The 24,077-nt window shown below is 36.9% G+C and overlaps 1 pseudogene; it reads left to right on the top strand.

Moving 5' to 3' along the window:
- The window catches only part of LOC130611668 (macrophage mannose receptor 1-like), an 89,455-nt pseudogene extending 78,961 nt beyond the window's left edge, over positions 1-10,494 (top strand).
- The last annotated feature ends 13,583 nt before the right edge of the window (positions 10,495-24,077 follow it).

Genomic DNA, 24,077 nt, shown 5'->3' on the forward strand with positions numbered 1-24,077 from the left:
TATTTTCTCTTATCTGAAGGGTGGTATCATGTAACAACACCAAGTTTGTATAAGAATTGTGAAGAATACAGAGGCTCCTCTTCTGTGTTTCAGTATTTGAAGTCACAGAAGATGGCTGGATTAAAAAAAGAGACAAAGAATATTTTTTTCAGCACAGAAAAGACCTCTCTGGAGAAAGCCAGAACATTCTGCAAAAACAATCATGGTGATTTTGCTAGTATTGGAAATAATAGTGAAAGAAAATCTTTGTGGAAAAGTACAAGAGGAAATTTGGCTATCTTCTACAATATATGGCCTGTACACCCTGTTGCATATGATTGTGAAATGCAGGAGAACGTGCTTGTTGCATAATACTAAAACACTTTATTAGCAGTAGATATAAATGTTTCATGAAAAAGAAATATTTATTCCACAGAATAGAGCTTCTCTTTAGGAAAATAAGTACAAAAGAATTTGCCATTTACTAGGGTGGGTACATTCTTTCTCTAGGGTAAAGAGTTCTGCCCATGACCAAATATATGTAAGGAGTAATGAACAGGCAGATTGGTTGCATACTGAGAAAACTGTCTTTTTGAGAGGGTTGTTATTTCTCATCTGAATATCATAGTCCAGAATACATGGTAACATGTAGATGTGAGGCTACTGGCAGCATATCTCTGGCGGTCATAGACCATGCCATATTGCTGCACAAAACAACTATTCGAAGAAAGATTTAGCCTGATCCAGGTCAGGGACTGATGAACTAGGACCTGCATGAATTGGTTTTCCTGCAACACACATCAAAACTGGTCATGTATTTCAGGGGCACTGCCTATACACTGCCTGAGATTGTTCTGTTGGGCACGTGCCAAAACTATGACAGGGGCATGGTAACAGTTTAATGGCATGGCTGCCTCCTCAAACCTCTGCCATAATCCTGTCAGGTTTACTAATACCAAAGTAGCCACATAATCTCCTTTCTGTGTCATGGTATTAGATGCCTGCTTTTATTGTATGGGAAAGGATATGAAAGGAGGAAAACAACAGACATCTTGAGACACATGAATCGCACATTGCTTAAGTACCAAAAAAAAGTATACTTTTTTTTTCTCAGATCTTCATTTCTTCTTCAGTTGAGAACAACCTCGAAAGCTTTTGAAAGCATACCACTAATGCAGCCAAAACTGGGAAAGCAGCATTAAAGATGATAAAGCAAAAATATGTGTTGTATGGTATTTACTTCATCAGGGGTGCTCCCTGGTCACTACATGACCATTTCTACAATGTGTATTCTTCTATTTGCTTCCATAACACAAAAGTTACTTTTTCTCACATTAGATAAGTACTAAATATTAGAAAGCACTAACTAAATGCACTTTTTTTTTTGTTTGTTTAGATCTTAAAAAATGGCAAATTGGAGTCATACCTCGTAGGATTAATTCAGAATGCTCATTGACAGTTAAGGTAGATAAACAAGCTGTATCAAGACTCACAGAAAGCGGTTGTAAAGGTTCTGTACTGCCAGAATTCCTTCTGGAGGGACCACTACAAGGGAGCTAAATGCAGGTTCAGAGATTTATATTGCACGTTGAAATGAGTGCTCTCCCTTGGTTCAACTACATTGCAAAACCACTGCTTTACATGTTTTTATAGGGAATATACATGCTATGAATACTTAGGTAATGTTAAAAATAAAGGAATTTTTGTTCTTTGACTTAACATGCAAGGATTTAGTTGTCTAAGGGCTTCCAGTACTAATGGAAACTCAAATTACAGACTTGGCTGTGATTTTTTAAAAAATACTTTTGTCGTGCTAAGGTAGATATTTCTGAACTTTTCCATGAACATTGTCTGAGCAACTGCTACTGTTTTGTTGCTGGTCTTTTTCAGTTGGGTGGATGGAAGCATGGTGCATTATGTAGCTTGGGCACCAGGTGAGCCCAAATTTGCCACAGATCAAGAAAATTGTGTGGTCTTAAATAATGAGGATGGTGAGATACACGACTTCTTTAAAAAGGTATTTTTATGGGTACTGTTCTTCCCCCATATGTTAACCATATCGTACCAATTTTAATCCATTCTTTCCCAGCAAATTGGGAAAATATACATAATAAAGTCATTACATCTGAGTTTTTTTCAGGAACAATATTAGCCATGAAAGTGGAATATAAGAAATTTATTTTAATGGGGAATGCAGGGACAATTCCATCACTGATTTTTCAGCTGCACAAACAAAATGTTCTATTCAAATCAACAGCAAATTGGTCTTTCAAAAACTAGTTAGAGAACAGTTATCAAAGGAATAGAACATACATGCAGTTTCACATTTTAGAGTGTTTTCTCCTGGAGAATGTCCTGAGGATTGGCTTTTATTTAAAAAATCAGATATGGTAACATCCATCTAAGCACAATGGTATTAGTCCTTGAGAAAGTGCAAGAGGCCTTTTGTGTCTCAGTTATGGATTGACAGTGATTATCCAAAGCTGCATTAAAAATTGAACCAGTTTTCTAATGCTTGCAAAATCGAGGTTTTATAGATTTCTGTTTTCCTGAGAAGTAGTCATCTGAGATAAACTGAAAAAAATGCTAAATTTCACACACTTAGAAAAAAAAAAGAACTGAATTCAACTGCAAGTACCAGCTATAGAGTAACATCAGTGATCTCAGCTGGAACAAACCAGAAATAAGGCCAAATTTTTCCAAAGAGATTTCAATGTAAATTACATGTTTCTTCCCAAAAGGGACAAATCTGATGTACTTATTGAATGAGAGTTCTTTTTTCTAGTATATACAGTATTGTTATGAAAACAACCATAGAAAATCACACCAGTGGTGTTTATGCCAGTACAGGTTTTTTGCATTTTTATTGCAGTTGCAGAATTGTTATATTCCACCAGCTATGCAAGATAAGTCTCTGAAAGTGTTATTGCCATGCCACAGAGCAGAGAGTGAGCTGGAAATGTGGAGAGGGCACACTAGGCAGACTGATAATTATCAAACCCAATCCAGGGTGAGTGAGTATTAGTAATACGATGACTACACACTTTTTAATAACTATGAATCATATCTCCCATTAACTAAAGAGCTGTAAAATGAAAAAGGCTCAATGTATCCATGAAAGCACACTGACCACAGGTCAGAAACATTTTTCAGAAAGTTCATGTGATTTCATGTAAAACCCTCGGCTGGGCTTTTCTTGTACAGTCAGCACTCTTTTGTCTTTTACTAATAATGGAGTATGGCTTCTCAAAAATCTCTGAGTCAGTTAATGCATTAGAATTTCATCAGACTCCTGTTGTGGTTTATAAATGGTTGGTTGAGCTTTGCTGTGACTTTCCCAGTTCCCTAATAGAAAGACACAGAATAAATTTTCAATTTGTCAGTGCTTTTGACCTGGTTCCAGAGCTGAGTCCCTGTTAACTTTGGAAAACTATTTTTTGGGCCTGAGCTAGGCTAATTTCTACTAAAACTAGTGTAATTCAAACCTAAATTCCTTTTGCTGTCACTCAGTAGCGGTCTACTCTCATTTTTCCTCACTGTTACAAATTTTTTGGCTCTTTCTATGAATACTGGTATAATGCAAGAAGAATTTATCTGGACCATGGAGGAAACCTGGCAAGCATACACAATGAACAAGTACAAGGTATAGTGCAACAGCCCTTCATGTAACAGATAGCATTTACTCTGTATATAATGGTCACTTCCTGCAAAGAAAATGGCAAAAAGAGGCAGTATGTAAATGTATGTATTTTACAATATGTATACTCAATGTGGGTTATATGGCCATGGCATGAACCTTTTTTAGAAGAACTGGAGCTGTCCGTCTAGGGCATGCTATTGATAATAAAGATTGCCTCCTCCTGCTTCACACAAACCACTTTACATTATTTATAGGGTATGAATTATCATAAAATAACAAATTGAGACCTTGCATTTGTAGTTTTAGACACAGAGAAAGAAAAGGAATCCGTGGTCTGTTTCTGCCAGAAATAGGAAGAGGTATATTACTATACCTCTCTGAAATGACTGTCTGCATTCTGAAACTTAATTCAATAGTAGAATGTCAGAAGAAAACACATTTTCACCTTGCCTGTGTTCCTGGTCATCCATCTGCAGCTGTGTACAGCTACAAATTTCCATTAGTCAATCAGCTCATCTCGAGTATTGAAATAAGTGAACTCATTAGGTAACATGGTGTTTCATTAGGTAACAGGCATATTTTTTTCTCTTTCCTCTTTCCAAGCTTGATTCATAGTTCCAAATACTTTAACTGCTTGAGGCTTTTCACAGACAAAGGCTTAGCATAACCTTGAAATAACAAACTTGGTGAAATTTCTGATCAAATGCTAATTAAAAATATATATATAATTATATATATATATAAAATATATATATACAAGACTTTAATGATCTAAATAGTTAAGGATTTGTTTAGGAGCTGATATCTTGTCTGATTATGTGTTTATCTGCTTTTCTACTGGCTTTTTTCCAGCTTTTCTCACATATCATTTGAAGAACTTTTCAAGTGATCCCTGGATTGGTTTGAATGATATTCTCAGTGAACTCAACTTCTTTTGGAGTGATGGAAATGCTGTCTCCTATACAAGTTGGGGTCCAGATTCCCCAAAACCTGTAGAATCTGTTTTGTTTGATACTTTACATCCAGAAGATGGCCACAAAATACAACAGGTAAATACTGCTTAGTGTTTAACATCGTTAAATCTGAGCAATGTTACTTCAAGTAACAGTTCACTTTGATACAGATATTGGTTCAGCCTTCTCCCCAGGTTATTCATCTACCATTACACTAGCAATTGCAATAAAAAATTTCAATGTTTGAGTATTCTAGCTATCTTAGAGCACAAAATGGCATTAAATATTAGATAGACTGAATCAAATTTTGGGTTTCATAGTGATTTGATTTTCATATAAAAATGAAAATATAAATGTAACATTCAGGTTTTAGAAGTTAGCACACATGAGGAGTATTTTCATATTTGACAAGTTAAGTCATGAAAAGGAAGAGCAGAGGATGCAGGAGGAAAGATTTCAATTCTTTTCTACTTCTCTATTTAAAATCATAATTGAATGGCTAAGGGTTAGTAGATGGCAACTGCTTTCTAAAGCAATCAAATTCTCTCCATTGCTAGCACTGAAATTAAACCTCAGAATGTTGCAAATAGCATTCTACATATTCAGGTCAATACAGACTGATTTGAACACCCACATTGCCTTTCTTCTTTATTTCTGTATCATGGTTTCAGAACGTGCCCTTCACACTATGTAATTCCTCTCTATATTCATCCTCCCTTCATTTTGACATCCACAACTCTAGAGAAACCCAGAAATCCTACAGCATCTTAATCTGCATCTGAGTCAATCTGCTCTTGCCCATCTAGCCACTGGCCAAGGCATGCAGGAAGGAAAATAGGATACAGTATAATACATAGCTCTACTGCTCCTCTAATAACACTCCCAAGAAATATCAACTGGGGCGGTGGAGAAATACAAAGGTACATTCTAATTTTCTCCTTCACCTTCAAGTTACTCGCAGATATCTCCTTCAGAAAATCCTTTTCAAAGGAGTGAAATAACATCAGAAAGTTACTCAAGCTTGAGAAACTAGAGGCAAGAGCCACTAAAACAGACATTCCTAAAATTTCTGCATGGCAACTTAGTAGTTTGTTTCAGGTTTTGACAAAGTTCCAACCTCCTAAGCACTCAGGTACCCTGATTTGGTGTAGTTGAAAGGGAAATCCTAAGAACTAGAGGTAATGATAACTGCATCAAGAATCACCATTTAGATGATTCTGTCAATAATAACTACAATTTAAAGTCAGTTTTTCAAGTCAAATATAAAGCACTATCTCAGTTTATTTTATTTCGTTCCTATTCAAAAGAACTTGCTGGCAGTCACTCATTAGTCAAGACAGAAGGTATGACAGAAAGTTCTTGAAAATAATAGTGCCTTTCAAGTATATATCCTTGAAAATAACCAACCAACCAAACAGGCTGAGCTGAAGTTAACAAAGATTTACAAGACAGTACCAAAGGGGAGCTGTCCACCACGAAGGAGGCCAGAACAGACAGAGAAGGGTAAAAGAAAGGTGTTTCTGGAGTTGTAATACAAACCCTACAATATTGTGATTCTAAAAAAGGAGTGAAACTACCCAGGGAGCTATAATACTTTGCTTTATAACTTCTAGGATCAATGTACTCATATCCTTTTCCTTACTCCAACAGTTTGATTGCGTTTCTCTCATGAGAGGTCATGCTGATGACAGGAAAATGGAACAATGAGGAGTGCATTAAACTCAGGTACATGCTAGAATAGCAGTGAGCTCTGTATTGCTACTCTTGAAATTTATATCACAAGGATTAAAATAACTTTTTTTGTTTAACATGCTCTAGATCAGTGATTTTTTTTTTTTTTTTTTAAAGGATCAGTAAAACCTGAGGGTCAGACATTAGCATGTGTCTGCCTAGACACTGATGGCACCTGGAAGACAGCTTCTTGCAAGGAAAAAATCTTTTCTCTCTGTAAAAAATCAGATGGTAAGCAATTGTATAAAAGCATTTTAAGTAGAGGATGTGTAGATTTATCAACTGTGGTAAATATAAGAAGCCACTAGAAAAATACTTGGTTTAGACATTAGTATAAAGGAAGACATGAGTAGCTAACTAACTAGCTCTACATATTGACATGAATTATTCCCAGAAATAAATCAGTTCATAACAATAATTGCCAAAAGCCCAAGAAACAAAGGATTGAATATGCATTAATTTCTTAATTATTCATTCTTATAGGAAAAGTCATTCACCTGCAATGAGATTTGTTTTGATTAGACATCATGAAATTCTGTATCCAGTTTGGGACACCAAAGTTTGAAAAGGCTCTCAGTCAGATAGAGTTTTCAGATGACCAGGATTACAAGAATTTAAAGGTAATATCATAATTGGTGTTGCACAAAAGAGTAAGAAGCAAAAGACTAAAGAGGATCTAGATTATGAATTTTGAATATTAAAAATGAGCCCTAAGGAATGGAATTAAATTCTCCCCTATGTCTGCTATCAGTTGAAAAGGAGTATCAGACTTAAATATGTCAAGGAAAACAGAAGCCTTTAATAAGTACTTTGAGTAGGTCAGGGAACCTCCATCACTGCAGCTGGCTAAGAATAGACAGGATGAACATCTGTTAGGAATTATATAATTATATATCAACTTCATGTCACCTGTGAGCACAAGGATGAAATAAATAACCCCTTGAGGAGCTTTCTAAGCACAAACTTCTACGATTTCTATGGAAACAAGTATAAATATAACAATTTAGCTATATTCTTGCTTTTCTCAACATTATGGAGGATCTTGAACAGTTATAAATTTTAAAATTGCATGCCAAAATACAGTCTAAAATGATGTAATTTGAAAAAAATCCTCATATTTGATATAAAACGTCTCTTTCCACTTTAATGTTCTGGAAATCTAATCTGAGTGCTGAATGTTCCTTAACAGGGAAAGAAATAGACTGTAGAAGACTCACAGGAAGAAAATGTAATTTGGCAGAACATTTAATTTTCATTCCATCTGCATTTATCTCCTCATCCAAAATCTTCCCATTATATAAATCACTATGGAATATATTCAGGAAGCAGTTTAAAAAAAAAAAAATCCTGCAAGCCATGTTTAGTCATACCAACACTTTCATTCACAGTCACTGTTTCTCCTATAAGGTTTTGATCCTGTCAAAAAGAGAGACTGAAGACTCAGAAGACATTTTAAAAACAGCAGTTTTAACTAATCAGGAAGATATTTATGCCAGAAAACCAGCTGGATATTTTGTTGACTAGAGTAATTACAAAAATCATAATTAGAGGAAATCTATACTTCGTCGTATACTAGTGTATCTTCCCAAACACCTTGACAAATAAAGCAAAATATTCTCTAAAAATCAAAATCGAAGCCATACTCAAACTCAGTATAGAACATGCTTCATTTCTTCTACAATGACAAACCTAATATTGTCTCTTTAGTTTTGTCTTACTAGTATAATCATAGAATAATAATGGGATATAAAAAATAATATAATGGGATAAAAAAAGTTCCATAAAATAACTGGATTCCAACTACCTGATCTCTTATCAGTAATGGCCCCTACTGAGCTACCACAACTTCCGGGAAAATGCCCTGAATCAAAGCGACACAAATCCTGGATACCTTTCCACAGTCACTGCTATTACTTTGAGACCTCCAGGAGAAGCAGCTGGTCTCAAGCTCACCAGAAATGTGCCCGACTAGGTGAGTGGGTTTTCTTTTCAGAAAGATTGAAGATGTCATTTAAACACATGAAAGAATGGATGATACTGCTAAGCAAATCTTAAATTACTTTAAAACTTCAAACTTAAAGATTTTTAGCTTGCTTTTCTGAGTGTACTTTTTCACAATAAAACTATGTCAAAGACAGAGGTGTCTGGTATCTCAAATACTAGGTGAAATATGAATATCCCCCAAAAATTAAATTCCTACTAGTTGTATAAACCTCAGTAATTGGGTAGGAAGATAAACACTTTTACAGTTCCAGGAAGACACAGACTTCAGAATAAACATTTTCTTTTTCTTCCCCAAGCAAGAGAGAATCCCCACACAATGTAAAATAGAAAAGCTGCCTTTGTTAGTTCCAGGGCACAATTTATTAAATGGATCGCACTGGCTGGCCCACAACTGAGATGGAGGAGTCATTCAGTTTGTATGAATCAGTAAAACACGCCCAGCCATGCAGCTTCTGCAAGCTGGAGAGAAGAACAGTATGTGGACCAGGGGAGAGAAAAAGACATTTTACATATTACATTTCTGACTTCTCCTGAGTGTCCAGTGACAAATGCCATGATGCAGCATATATTTCAGAATTCCGTGTTTTCATACACATAGGGAAGCGCTGCAAGAAACCCTCATATTCTCTCTTATGATTAAAAGTATCACTCAGACATATAGTGTTAATGTGTAGGATGTTTCCTCATGTGTATGAAAACATGAGCCTATGATTGAGTAAACAGAAAAAGTAGCTTTGCAAGATAATTTACTTTATAGCTGTTGACAGCAGAATTCCTGAAATGGTTCTACAGAAAAATAAATTACTACAGAATGTAAATATCACACTAATAACCAGAATGAAAGGTCACATTTGGAGACTGGTCTAATTCTAGACTTTTGCCTACATTTTACCCACTGACCATGCCAGGAAGGTCGTCATTTTCTTAAGACCCTAACAAGGCTGTGTGTATTTGTAATGCGTAATATGTGTAATTTGCAGTGTGTAAGGGTTCCTTACACATCCTATCTACCCTTGCAGTACATAGTTTCAGGCACTGCTAAAAATGCTGCAGAGCCGCTGGTGGGTGATAGAGTTGTAGTGGTAACATACTTGGTGCTAACTACATCATATGTACCACTTTCAGCCTACTTGCACCACATTCTGTGTTGTCCTTGGGCTTCTCCAAATGGTATTGAAGGACATCAATTTTTCTTCTCCAAAATACCACAGGCTAAACAAAATCCATGTCCTTGTGCCAACTTGCATCCATACAGCTCAGAGTCATGCTCAAAATACAATGCAGTGATATAATAGACTAGTGAATACTGCATGCAAGAATCAGTGTCTTTTACATCTTTTTACATATCTTTTATGTGTTTATTGACTTACACTGTGAAAAAATGTGACATTGTGATGTGTTATTAATATTTTTTCAGCTGCCAATTTGGTATCGGTAGGAGACTATACTGAAGTAAACTTTCTGGCAGACACCATTAAGATACTCCATGGAAAATCACCAAACTTTTGGATAGGACTAAAGAAAAATGAAAGATAATATCTTCGATATTTGATTATACATTACCATATCATACAAAATGATGATATGTTATATTAGAAAGAAATTAACTTTGTATAGTGGAAAAATACACACATATAAAAAATACATCAAAGTTTATTTCAAAGAATCCTTACATATGCTTAGAAATGTACCTGAAACATTTAACGTTTTTGTTTTCCTCATCACAACTTATTCTGTTTAACCCCTGTATTTTATACATATATGCTCATTTTAAATATTTAGAACAGTGTGTGTAGACAGACAAATCTGCAATGGATTTTGTCAAATGGCAAATGGGAGAACCTTCACACACAAGGCAGGAAGACTGCAGAGAAATGTATGCACTGTCTGGCTTCTGGAACACCAACATCTGCTCATTCAAAAAAGGATATATCTGTAAAAAAAAACAAAAATTAAGTAATATCTCTATACATTAAGGTAAATAATACCTCATACTATATTTTCATTATATAATGTAATATGTAAAACATTATAGGCTTGTGTGAAAAATCTGTAGACCCCAATAGCAGGATTTACCTGCCTAAATACTGACAAGCCCTACACAGCTCCTGACTACCTCCTCAGAAGTCTGCCTCTCCCATAAATCCTGTAAAATTACCATCAGTCCCACACAGCCACCATGAATACTTTAGACCCCTATGCTTAGCTAGAAGAATTGTCAAAGACCATTCATTTTTAATAAACCTCAGTTTTTAGTAGGCTTTTCCCTCAAATATCATACCGACTAAGATCAAAACAATTTTTTTTTTTTTTTCGGCTGAATATATTATAAAAAAAGCTGTATCTTGCTCTGATGAGTGCAAGGAAAACTTTCTTGTAGAAATGTTGGAACTGGTGATTCCTTTCATTACTGTTTGCTAAGTTGATGCATTAGAGGAATAAGATTAGACACATTCTTGTGGCATTTTTGATCTACAGCATGGTAGGAGCATATGCAATAAAACGCTGGTACTATCCTGATTGCAAAATGATAATCTGCAAGAAAATGCATGAGTTCAATTACCAACCAACGTTAACTGAAAGTGGTCCAGAGCATGAACATTTTGTTTGGTTAAACTTCGCATTCCTGCTCACTTTTCCCTTACCTGCTAAGTTTAGGAAGTACAATTACCACAGGAAACACGTCCACACAGTATGGTTGTCTCTTGACAGAAGGGGCTAAACTTACAGAAGATCCTTTTCAGCTCAAGTAAAATGCTCATGATACACCTCTAACACTCAACACATCCATTCAAGAAATTTTTCATGTTTCAGAAAACACCTTAAAAGGATTACGGATCCTGTGGGCAGTTGCTCCGAAATGAAAATATTTGAAAACACTTTTAGAAAGAACAGAGTTCTGATTCTTAATTTCCTGTCTTGTATGGTATCTCAACTGAGGATGTCAGATATTTTTGGAATTAAAGAGCCAATCATCCTATTAGAGGTTTACATATACGTAGCTCCACGTCCCTGTGAGAGCAGTTGTCACCAGTAAGTGGATTTAGGGGGAATTGTTAGGAGCATCTGGACTTAGAAAGTTTAAATTGTTTTGGTTTTTTGTTTTTGTTTTGTTTTTTAATTAAAGCATTCAGAATAAACATTTTCTTTTACTTTGAAAAGCTCCTGAAAACACAGAGATGTTAAGAGAAGCTATAGGTAAGCATACTTCCTTTTAAGTAGAATTATAATTAAATGCTCAAATATAAGAATATAATTACACATTTAAAACAAAAAAATTAAAATAAAGTCTATAAACTTAATCTGTATCTAGATGTAGCAAATGCAGATTATTCTGAAGTAAATCTGGTTTTGACCAGACATAATATTTTGTTTGTTTGAATAGCTAAAAAAGCCCATTAAAAATAAGTGTTGAAGAGAAATTTCACATGCATATTGTATTTGTCTGATTTCTGGTTAAAGCAATCCCATTCACTACTGGATTCTGAAATCAATTAAAATCAAGGGTGTTGATTTCATTTTATCCACTTACAGAAGGGAAAATGGAGACAGTACTTCCCACCAGCATCATCAACAGACAAAACCTGCTACAAAGTTTGACCAGAATGAGTGTACTAGAAGCAACTACAGATATCCAAGAAAAAGATGCACATACCAAGATGTAGGGTGACGAAAAGCCTGTATGTTCCAACTCACGAAAATCTTACGTCAGTTTTGCATTTTCCTACGCAGATACAGTCTCCTCTCTTCACAAATACAGTTAGTGGATTTCTATAAATACACACACATACTCCCTCCAAAATCCCCTCCAAAGGAATTTCTTTTGTTTAGTTTGGGTAGTACACATATTTTTCATATAAATGAGCATGGCTGAAAAGCTGGCTCCAGAGGCGTTACAGGAAAGCCCTGACAGAAATTTACTATGTGAAATTATTTTATTTAACTCAATGCAGAAATTCTCTTTCTTGTACACAACGGAAATCATTATACTCAATTCTTTAAATATTTTTTTCCTGCTGTATTACTTCAGTGTTATCTAGGGTATGATGGGAACATGGCTAACTTCAGATTTTCAACATTCATTTAAAACCTGTTACAATACCTGCATCTCTGAGTGTCAAAAAGATGATGTCATGCTGAATAGAAGACAGTATCTAGAATAATAGATACTGTCTATTATCTACATCTGTGCCTATGGCCAAGCAGCTTAAGAACATTTGTGTTACCACTATTATTTACCATTTTTCTAGATATTCAGTAAACAATAATGTCTCCTAAGTAGAAATGCTATTGATAGGTACTTAGAACGTAAGTAATCCCTTCCTTTAGGAATACTGACTTCAGTTTTATCAAGGGCTATCTTAAAATACGGGGCACCTCACCAATATGTTTCATCTGAGCTTTCAGTTTTCACCACTGCACTTCTTTACTGGATTGACACACCTTTAGCTAAGTTTGTAGAGAAGTTTCACTAATCACAGGTACGGAAAGACGTCTAAGGATTGTACTGCTCTTCCCTTTCTGGTTTGTATACATGACATTACTTAACCAAGAGACCTGGTAAAACAAATAAACAAACAAACAAACAAAAACCCTATAGGTTATTTAAAATTGAGTTAAAATTAAGTAAACCAAAAGTAAACTTTACAATTAATGTCCTTTGATCACTTTTTAAACCCCCAAGATAAAAGCCCTGAGATAAAAAGAAATTCCTGAAATTACTATAATAAGCCCTGTAATACCAACTCCTCTGATAAAGAAATGCTCACTGCTATTTTCAGGAAGAAACAGGAAATAGCTCAGAGAACTTTGCAGAAAACTCTGCAGATGAGAAAAACACCACCTGCTTCCCATGAAGATGACTAGAGATAAAATTGTTTCCTGGTGTGTGCTACAGATATCAGGGAATATATAGCTATGCTTGACTTTTGGACAAGTAAATATTGAAAGTGCTTTTCCTGTTCTATGCTTACAAACAGTACAGGCTGCTGCATCCTATCATATATGCCTTGCTTAGTGAATCTGATAAATTAAAATTGCTTTTCCCAAAAGAAAAATGGAAACATACAACAGAAGAGACTAAATTTTGTTTCTCTGTAAGTTAACTGTAAAAACTGGGAGCTCATAACAGAGGTATTCTTGTGACTAACTTAAAGCCTAGAGCCTCCAGAGAAGCCTACACAGGAAAAACTGGGCTGGTATCAACACTATTCAGGAAGCATGGAGAGCTCAATAGTCAGGCTCCTCTGCATGCTAGCTATCTGTGTTATCATACGAAAATCTTTTGGTATACATACTATTTTATGTAAAGCTATTTTGCAGCTAGACTGAATAACATTATGACTGACCAAGAAATGGACAGGATCACATGCTAGGCCTAAGGTATGCTGCTGATCCTTCTGTAAGATACTAGGACACTGCAACGGTTGATCTGAAGCGCCTCCTACAGAACAACAGAGAGTGTTGTGGTGAGAACAGCAGTGAAAATAGGCCAGGGCAGAGTGAGCCAGGGCAGTGGTACTTGTATCTGGGGAAAGACTTGAGAGGAGGGCTACAGCCCTGAGCAGACCTGCTCACATCAGGTAGGCTTGTTAACCACTGCTTGCAGCACAGAACAGTATTGCCATAGCAAGGTTGGGTCATTCAATTTAGTAAGTCTCAAATAACTGAACCACCACAGGGGCAGAGACCAATGCATCTGAACCCTCTGATGCCTCTGTATTTGTCTTTTGGAATTGATACTGGATATGACTAAGACATTGGCCACACACCTCATGCCTTGCTCAGATGCAGAAGATGGCTGGGTTGCACTTGGTTAATCTGTACTGGGCAGAGGAGACTCCTACCCCTTTCAATGCTCAATGCTTAAAACCCAAACCCCAGTGTTTCTGGACAAGTCAGTTATTTGCATGTATCTCTCTTCTCTTCAAAAAGTCCTGTGTACTTAAACACACTGTCAGTTCAGTGTTTGAGATAAGAAAAACACTGTTTGAATGACTCTGTTTAAATTATCTTCAGAGTGGAGAAAACACCCCAGCACTGTTTTCAAATATAAGTGTTTATACTGATGCGTGTACGTGTATTCATGTAGGATTTTTCCTGCCTGATTTTCCTCACCAGTTTCTGAAGACACACCACCTCCTCTGCAACTAGACTGTGGTAAATTTGTGACAGGAAAATGTAATTCAATAATGAAAATACAGAATCTTCAGTCTTTCTGTAGCCGAAGGAAAAGTTTTATTTTTCAACTGTAGCCAAAGAAGAGTTGGTATGATACTGTTTGAAATACCAGAGTTAAAACAGGGGGATGTGTGGGATTACAACTAATTTGATGTCTCACAATTACAAAGTCCGTTCTCCAAGAATTAATCTTTTCAGCTTTCTGTGCTAATTTTCTTTTGCATCTGTTAGAACACTTTGTACCTCATACTACTGCTGCAAAATGGACTGAACTGTTGACAGAATGAAAAATTCTAGTATAGACAACAGGACTGGCACTGCTGCCTGTGGTTGGTTTTACCTGGTTGCATTCAATTTGCAAGAGAAAGACCCACAGCAGCATCACTGTGAACGATGAGCCCTTATACAAAATAAATGCATTACCCAGAACGATAAAATTTAATCCTCTCTCTAAACCCTTCTGTTATCTGTCAAACAATGGACCCTGAAAGGCATCACGAAACAATTAGTCTTCTTGCTATTGTCCATTAATTAATTAATTCATATTCTTCTACCTGTTTATTATAGTCTCTAGAAGGTATCAGTAGGCTTACTTTTCTCTTTGCTGACCTTTATAAACTGCTGTATGTAACAGGCTGGACCATATATGGGCCATGGGGTTTACAAATTCCCTGTATGAATTATATAAAATTTGTAACATGCAAATTCATTCATTACAATTATAAAAATAATTTGTAGTCTTTTTAGTATTTTAAGTACTTTAAACATTTAGGAAAACAGAAGTAAAGTATACCCTGCATACTTTAAGGGTTATTTTCAGTAATTACATATTTTAAACCTCTGCACTTGGACAAAGTATAAAGACTGAACCTGGGTGTAAATTGCTTATTACAATAAACTTTTAATCTTCACATTTCTACAAATAACCCTACTATGTCTTCAGAAGATGAAGATAAGTTTTGCGGAAATAGTCTTAGGGTAGTTTCAACAGTTGCAGGAAGAAGAATTGTGGACACATTTTCACATAATATTTTCCATCATAATAATTTACAATAACACTATCATCTCTTTCATTTATAGGCTCAGCTATTTAAGACATCTGAAGGGGATGGTATTAATCTCACATAATGTAGCTATCTAAAATGCAGGCATATCTAGCTAAACTACTCACCCAAGGCCCTCTCTGTGGTCAGCGCAGAGAAATGGATACATTAGGGTGCAATTACTTGATCTAGCATAGGGACTGATGAGAACCTCTAGACTCCCACTAACACATAGGAAGCCCAAATCAATTATCTCCCAGTAACTGAGTTCTGCAGGATCCAATTCTTAATTGGTATCTTATGCAATCTGGCACAGCACACACTAATCGTTTTTTGTTGATTACATTTATCGTCAATAGCTCCAGGCTATTTCAGAGAACAGTTACCAAAAGCAGCCCTGGTAGATCTTCCCCCCCCCCCCCCTTCAAAACCATTACTTTGGGAAACAAAATTTCTATTAAATGAAAAAATTTCTGTTGATTTTATTTTTCATACTAATCCAGAATGGAAATTGAGCAGAGAGCTTTTCTTAAGTAAATGTTAAGAACATTGACAGACGTTCCTATGAAAGCACAAATCATTGATCCTAGCCACATTCTCCTCTTTTCTCCTGTTCTATGACTTTGTTCCCCTGAATCTTTAGCTTTTATTTTGCCTTTTATGCCTGCCCCATAGAGATTTTTTCTAATTTGTTATACATATATAGGATACCCTGGAGAAAATTCAGTTTCCCAAGACTACCTATGTACCACATAGAGGTTTGAAAGAGACATATTGGAAAGACATTTAAATGTAAGTTCTCAATGTAATTATTTCAGCATTTCTATAAAATACTTAAGAAACTTTTGCAAACTTTTATGGTTGAGAAAGATTATTTAAACTAAAAGAAATGATACAAGTTTTATGTTCATTAGCACGGCAGTACAATGAGACAAGATTTTTCTTCCTAACTGAACATTAGCTTCTCCATTGCATTTCAGCAGTTCCCAGATGTTCCTAACTTTAGAATTCCTTGTTCATAAATCTGCTATAGATCCAGAGGACATCGTTCCACTTCCTGATTTGATCCCTTCTTTAACAGAAACAGAACTTGCATGATTTAAATTACTCTGAACTTTGGCTGAGTCAAGTTCTAGGTAGGTTTGCAGAAGCTGCGAAATGGAGAAATGTCTTTCCTACAAGATCACACAGACATTGAGATGACAATGGCATCTTCACTGGCATCCCAGTACTGCATGAGCCAGGGGCTGAGGACAGGGCTGCATCACAGACCATCCACAGCTCATAAGCAAGCTTTTATTTCTCCTGGAGCTACAAAGCAACTTGAATGCCTTGGATAAGGGTCCTCCCCATCCTGGACCACTTTCTAGGTGTCCCGGATGACTCTGGCCAGGGGATTGAGGAATGACCATTGGAGAGCCTATCTTCTGCACAATAAAAGACCCCAGATTTGAGCCTAATGAGTACACTGAAGACTGGCACAGGGTGCCCAAATATGTTGTGGAGTCTCCAGGCTTGGAGATACCCACAGCCCTGCTCAGTGCCAGGGAATGGACCAGGTGATTTCCCTTCCACCTTCAACCCTGCAGCGACTCCATGACTCAGCCATCCTCCCTACTACAGCCGTTCTAGCAGCAAATGGGCAACAATTCCAGCATCTTCTAATATGGCGAGCCAGGCACCACAAATGAACAGTGCCCCAGAGCGAAGGGAGACTTCCCAATTCCCTCTTTTGCCCCACACTCCATGGCACACAGCCACCTGTTGCCCTCCACCTTGTTAACATGCAGCTATGGGCTCGAATCCGCGAGTTCTCCCTAGGTCCTGGGAGCACTGAGCCCTGCTCCCCAGCTCGGAAGTCTGCACGGCGCGCATCCCTCCCTTCCACCCATCCCTGGCTCTCGTTCCCTCCACACCCGCACCGCCAGCAAAAGGACCCCGGCACCGCACTACCGTCCCCGCAGCCCTACACGCACTGGCAGGGAGCGGTGAAGCCTACCCTTCCGTCTCCATGGGAGCCAGTCAGGCTCACTGGAGCTGGGCTCTCCCTTGTTTGACGGGTCGGGGCTGGGGAGCAGATGAATGCGGTGAGAGCGGCGCACCGGTAAATCCGACAGCGCAGAGCGGCCGCGGTGCGGCTGGGGGTCGAGGGGCGCTATCTCCCGCGGAAGCCGGCGGCGCCATCTAGCGAGCGAGCAGAGGGCCTCGGCCGTTCAGCCGGCCCAGGCCGCCATCCGCTTTAGTTTTGTTTAAGTGCACTAAGCGCTGGCAGAAGCTCTGGAGCCTACGACGCCATCTGTGCTATGACAGGAGACTGAGTTTTTTTCTGCAGGTCAACGCGGTGCCATGTGAATTACTGTAGTTTTCCGGGATGTACCTCCAGAGAAAGGCAGCTCCCTCTGCCCTGAGGGACTGCCAGCACGAAGGGTGCAGGGTTTGAGTGAAACAAAACAGGTAACGCTCTGGAAGACAGAACCTGGAGGCAAACGAACAACAGTGGAGATGAGAGGAAAGTGATTCAGATTTCATGATTCGTTTTTGGGAGGATGAATAAGATAGTCCTGGTCTTCTCTCTCCAGCCAGAATTGTCTCCTTTTCTAGTCTAATGTCTATTCTAATGTGTGTACAATTTTTTCCCTTTTATTTTTTTTCTTCCTCCTTGCCACAAGTCTTATGGGATCATCGCTTTAATGTTCCAGGTAGACATTTGTCATCATCTACGCTATTAGGGTCAGTTCGTACAATATTAGCAACAGAAGATGTGGGTGATTCACTGTTGGTTCTGGTAGTCAGTGCCTCTGTCTCCCTCACTAATGAGGGGATAATAATGTGTGTTTGTCTTGCAGAAGCATTCTCAAGATCAGTTAATTGCTTTTAAATCTTAAAACTGAAAATCTCTGCAAAAATGCAAAAAGCATTAGCTTATTATCATTAGTGGCACAACTAACAGGAATTCTCCTGGCTCACTTTCAGAAACTTGTTTACACACCAGACTCACCCCTCTTGGGGATATAAATATGGCCACTTTTATTACCAACTTTTTTGTCTTACTGTCAGGATGAAGACATCTCACCACATCACTGGTCTTTCTGTAAATGTCCGTTTCATGTCTTTCAGTAAATGTCCATTTTGTTAGTTTTATGTTTTTCCAGACTTTAATGAGCTACATTTATTTCTCTACAGATTTTTCAAGAAGTGAAATGGAATTGCACTTAGAAGCAATATGACTTTGACACGTCAGAAAGCATCGGTGGACTTACTAACAGTACTTCTTTTCTCCTGTTTTCATTTTTTCAGCTGTTCACTAAGATGCTATCAACAGCAACAGATTGAGAGGCTTCAAATAAAGCGTTAATAATGGAAGACTTCAGTTACTTGTACATAGACTTTTATTTATCGCATGTGCTGTTATGCAAACACTACACATACATGTACACACACATCACTGCTGTGTGGAGTGAAAACTTGCAACAGAAGGTTAATCCATACCAGGAACACAAGGCCTTGTTCATGATTTGCTTGGTGAACGTTACTGTAATACTGATCACGTTCTTCTCAAATTTGACATATTGGCCAAAAAAAAAAAAAAGAAAAAAAAGAAACAATATCCTAGGAGTTGTTCAAAAAGAACTCAAAATTGTTTGTACATAACTTGTTCTTGAAAACACCTCCAGTGCCAAAGGAACAGCAAGTCACAAATAGCACATCAGTCCGTAAAAAAATCCTTATCTTTCCTGAGCGCTGTAAAACAGCTTACATAATTTTCTCCCAGGTAGACTGGTAAAAACAGTAATAAGGAAGGAATTAGGAAATATCTATGATAGCTTAGAGAAGATTAAGTGTGTTTTTTGTACTGGGAAATAAGGCCTAACAACTCTCCTGAAAGATGCAATAAATGTGGCGTATATAGGTCATGTGCTATTTGTAATCTCCTGAGTCACCTGAAGGGAAGAGCTACTGATGGTGTTTACTGATAACTCATAATTATTCACAGTTGTCAAAATTGGAGCTGGACTGTGAACACCTGCAGGTTTGTCCACTGCTGAGATATGAGATAATAAAATGGAAACCAAATTTAATGTTATGAAGGTCAAGGTAATGTATTTGGGAAAATTAACCCTAAAAATACATGTACAGTGACAGGCAGTTAACAAAATTATCAACTTTTTAATGGGGTTACTGGACTCAATGAGGTTTAAATGCACTAAGAGCTTTCTAGACTTTCATTAGACTAAGTGATTGAGGGTAAATATTATGGAAGCCGATAAAATCGTGAGCTTTTTAGTTACCATAGGGTGGCATATTGTCAAAAATGAATTTGCCATGTTTCTGGGGAAGGCCCACAGGGGCTCTTGAATACAATCATCCAAGTGTAAACTCCATCTCAGGAGGTTCCTAAACTGTTAATTCAAAGAAAACAGGATGATGTAGCAAGGAAGAGTTATTCAGTACATGCTAATTTGTACACTCCTAAAAGTGCCCATTATTAGACTGTTAAAGACAAGATAATTTATTAGATGAGCCTCCGGTCTGAGGCACTGTAGTACTACTTGTTCTTCTAATTCTTCTTGTTATTAGTGACAAAGTTGAAAAGAAGTGAGCTTCACTCAGCTAAAGAATAAGCTTTGAGTTCTTGAGTATCTCAAGTACGGCTCTGTAGCATGTCTTTTAAATCAACCTGTCAGATGCCTGGAATGTTTCTAAAAGGTACACAACTCTCAACTATTGCATATGTAGTCTGTTGGTTTTGGAAATGTTTTTTGAGCAATGGACTGATTGCTTTATCACTGCTTTCACAAAAGCAGGTCCTTCTCATGTTCTTTCAGAGACATGAAGAGATTAAATACCTTACACTGCATATCTCAGAGGGCTAAAAAATTTACTTCTCTCTTTTGCATGTGTCCACTGGTGTGATTTCTCCAAAGTGTTTCTTTTACTGTTTAAAGTAAAAAACTCAGCTAACTTTCCTTTGTCTGCTACTCAGGAATTCTGACAGTTTATAGCAATTTTATTTTGGGAAAGAAAATGTAGCTTTTCATAAGACATTGCCATGTGTATTCTGCTGAAGGAAATATGCACGCAAGTTCCATACTTGCATACTTTGCAGTTTTCCAGTCTTTGAAGTACAAACCTGAAATATGGTCTGTTTGTTTGTATGGAATCATTTGTGGAGGCATATTTTAGTGACTAAACAGAAGACTCCTTCTATAACTCTAAATGTCAGGAATATACTCCACTCCACTCAGGAGTGGCTTCTGCCTCTGTTTAGTAAAAAATTATTTTGAGGACTTCCACAGTAGTGCTTTGGTTGGAGCTCAGGACATGAATAAAATCCTTATGTTCAGTGTTCTGAAAAATGTTGAGTGTTTGACTTTAATATACTTTGCGACATTGTTTTTCTATTGACTTGGGTGCTTAGCAAGTGTGTAGGGCTACGCCAAATTGCTTGCATTAAATAAATATTTATATAGCACAATTGATTCATACATTACAAAGCCAGAAAATGGCATGGTAATTACCTGCTTTAATCAGAGACCAGAGGTTGTAAGACTTATCTGAATCAATTCTTGTCAAGCTATTCTTGCACCATATCTCTTGATTATTTTGTAAAGAGATTACATGTTTTCCCACTACCATCAACAACCGAAACAAACATTGAACAGTCTCCCAGCTCTGTTTCTTGTAGTGTCAGCTTTGTTTCAAAAATACACTGCCTTATTTCCTGCAAGATTTCCTTTCTGGGCCTTTTATTGCTTTTCACCTTAAAAACACCCTTTAATCTTTGTCTTTGGGACTAAATAATGAACCTTCAGCACTGTCTTTATCTCAGCACTATGCTGGAAATACAGAGCAGGCTAATTTGTCCTTTAGATCTAAGACGACTTAAAATGCTGATTGCTTAACCTATAAAGACCTAGGGTAGGGCAACTAATAATGCTTTTCAGAAGCCTTCTAACAACCATCCATCAACCACCTTATCGCTTATTCAGAATGCATGTCTTCTGATGAGGCAATGCACTGATATTTTACATCCCCCCCCCCCCCCCCCCCCCTTTCTGCTGTTCTGTCATTTCTGTCATTTCTCAGGCTTTGCAGGAGAAAGCCAGCTGTCCTAATAAATCAATGGTCTTTTCAGAAGGAAATCAACCTCAGCTTTATTTTAACTGATGAACTTACAGATTCCTGAAATAAACAGTGCACTCTATATCTGGCTACATACAAATACTGTGCTTCAACTGTTGTGGAAAAGAGAGATGTCTAAAAGCTGCCTGTATCATCAGAAACATCAGTTGCCATCAGCACGTCTGTTTTTTCCCCATAATTCCAGTTACAGAGCAATGAGCAGATGAAGAAAAAAATTCCTAGTATTTCTGAATAATAGGAAGTGGAAAATATAATATTTCATCTAAAGTTTCTAGTGAAATTGGAACAAACCCATTATTTCAAAGTATTTCTTCTTCTCATTGCTCCCAAAAATGTTTGTGGGTTTTGTCCTCTAAAGCGTATATTAGGAAACACTTGTCATAGTTTAACATGACCATACAGCTATTTCATTGGGTACACAACAGAGTATCAGAAAGGCTTTCCAAGCAATCTAGGTCCACCTTGCTAGTGATCACCACTGAAAAAGGTTCCTGGAGTTCAACATGGTTTTAACTGTCCTAAGAAAGCCTTGGTTTGAAAAATGCTCATCTACTCAACTTTTATCTGTACAATCGCACCTTTACATTCAGAAATTCTTAGATACTGAATTGTACCTGAGGAACAGGTGGCTGGAAGTGATTCCAAGACAAACTGAACAATAAGGGACCTGTCTAAAAGGGTTCATAGCCATTCTACAGCTTCTATGGAAGCACATGTGTATACATGCACATATACTGTAAATCAATTCAAACAGCTGAGAAGCCTTTTCGTAGCTTAAGCTTTGCCTCTCCAATCAATACTTTAGATCTTCTACATGCTGTTGTAAAGAAAAGAATTAAATTCTTATATAGTTTATACAACTTCACCCAGCTGAAACTTGTATTGATCTCTTGAAAACATTTAGAAGATGTAAGCCTGTCAAGACTGTTGGTATCTCAGAACTGATAGGCAAGTAAAACCACTGTATAATTCAACTCCTCTGAAAAAGCTCCTGAAAAGCTTCAACATGTGCTGTTGTGTAGGAGAAAATGAAAGGAAAATGCATAAAAAAAGACTGATGAAAGTAGCTTAAATAATTACAGTGAAGAAATTACTGGGCATTCTGGAGTCATACTGAAATTAATGTTTTTCATGAACAAAAAAGAATCTTTAAACAAATTCTGCATAAGGTGCTAACCCTTCATTTGACTCAAACATGCTTACTGAATGGATAAATATTAACAAAACCAACTTCATCACAGGTAAAACATTCAAGACAAAAATAGGAATTTTGAGGCAAATAATCAATTAGAGGTAGACTATATTTTCCTTTTATTTATCTCATTAGTACTTCACCTGTTGTGTTTTGCTTTAGATACCAGGTACTTGTTATTCAATTCAAATAATTTGAAATGAATGGGAAGCCCTACAATTCTTACTAAATCAAAGACTGTTTTGTTGTAATAATAGGAGCTTTTAAATTAATGTAGTAGCTTTCACTCCTAGTTTCTTTTTTTCCTAACTACAAAGAAGGATCATATCTTATGGGTTTCATGTTGAGTTATCAAAAGATTATGTAAAGAAATAACCATTTTATTTTCAAATGCATGATAGAATGTCTAGTACACTTGCTTTCAGGAAGAATTTTCAATCTTAAGATGTAGCTGAATTACTTTTTTAGAATCAGAATAAAGCTTTCCTGTACATCTGTGGCAAACTCTGCATCATTTCAAAGTATTTTGAGTTTTCTAAAGAAAAATTATTCTCCTTTGTGTTGAACACTTGGAAATTAAAAAATATGTTATAAAAGGAAAATATGAGATAAGAAGTTTACACGGGGAAAGTTATTTCAAATTAAAAAAAAGCAGAGAAGAATGATTTCCAGTGTTGCTTGTATCCTAAGAATGTATGACCTCTTGTTCTGAATCCAATACTATGCAATAGGTCTTCAATCAAGACAATCCTCTCAGTGTCCATTCTAACAATAATAGGCAAAAATCCTGAGAGAGAAGAAACTGACTTCAAAAGGTTGGGTTTTTTTTACCCTTTCCAAGATTTTCTAATCCTTCTATTTCACAGAAGCTATAAATCTGCTGAAATTTAACCTCTGGTTGAATCTTGCCCAAGATTGAGGTCTGTTTTTCTGAAATGATCAGGACCTAGAAAATTCTCAGCTGAGCACTATCCCAGAAGATTGCATGCATCAAGGCAGGCAGAACTAAAGTTAAAGTTTCCTGAATATGTAACAGATTTTGCAGGAAGATAGAGAAGGTTAAGAATAAGAGGACTGTTAGAGAGCTGAAGGACAAATTCCAGAATTTCTGTTTTCCTGATGTGCTAGTAACTGCATAGCTGTGAAACCCAAGCCATGATGCAGTTTAAAAGGCAGTCAAGCCCAGGTATTAAATTGCTGAACAGAATTGT

The sequence above is a fragment of the Pezoporus wallicus genome, unplaced genomic scaffold (assembly GCF_028554395.1).
Source record: "Pezoporus wallicus isolate ANWC-B61680 ecotype Strahan unplaced genomic scaffold, APGP_CSIRO_Pwel_v1 scaffold_2584, whole genome shotgun sequence".
Classification (NCBI taxonomy): domain Eukaryota; kingdom Metazoa; phylum Chordata; class Aves; order Psittaciformes; family Psittacidae; genus Pezoporus; species Pezoporus wallicus.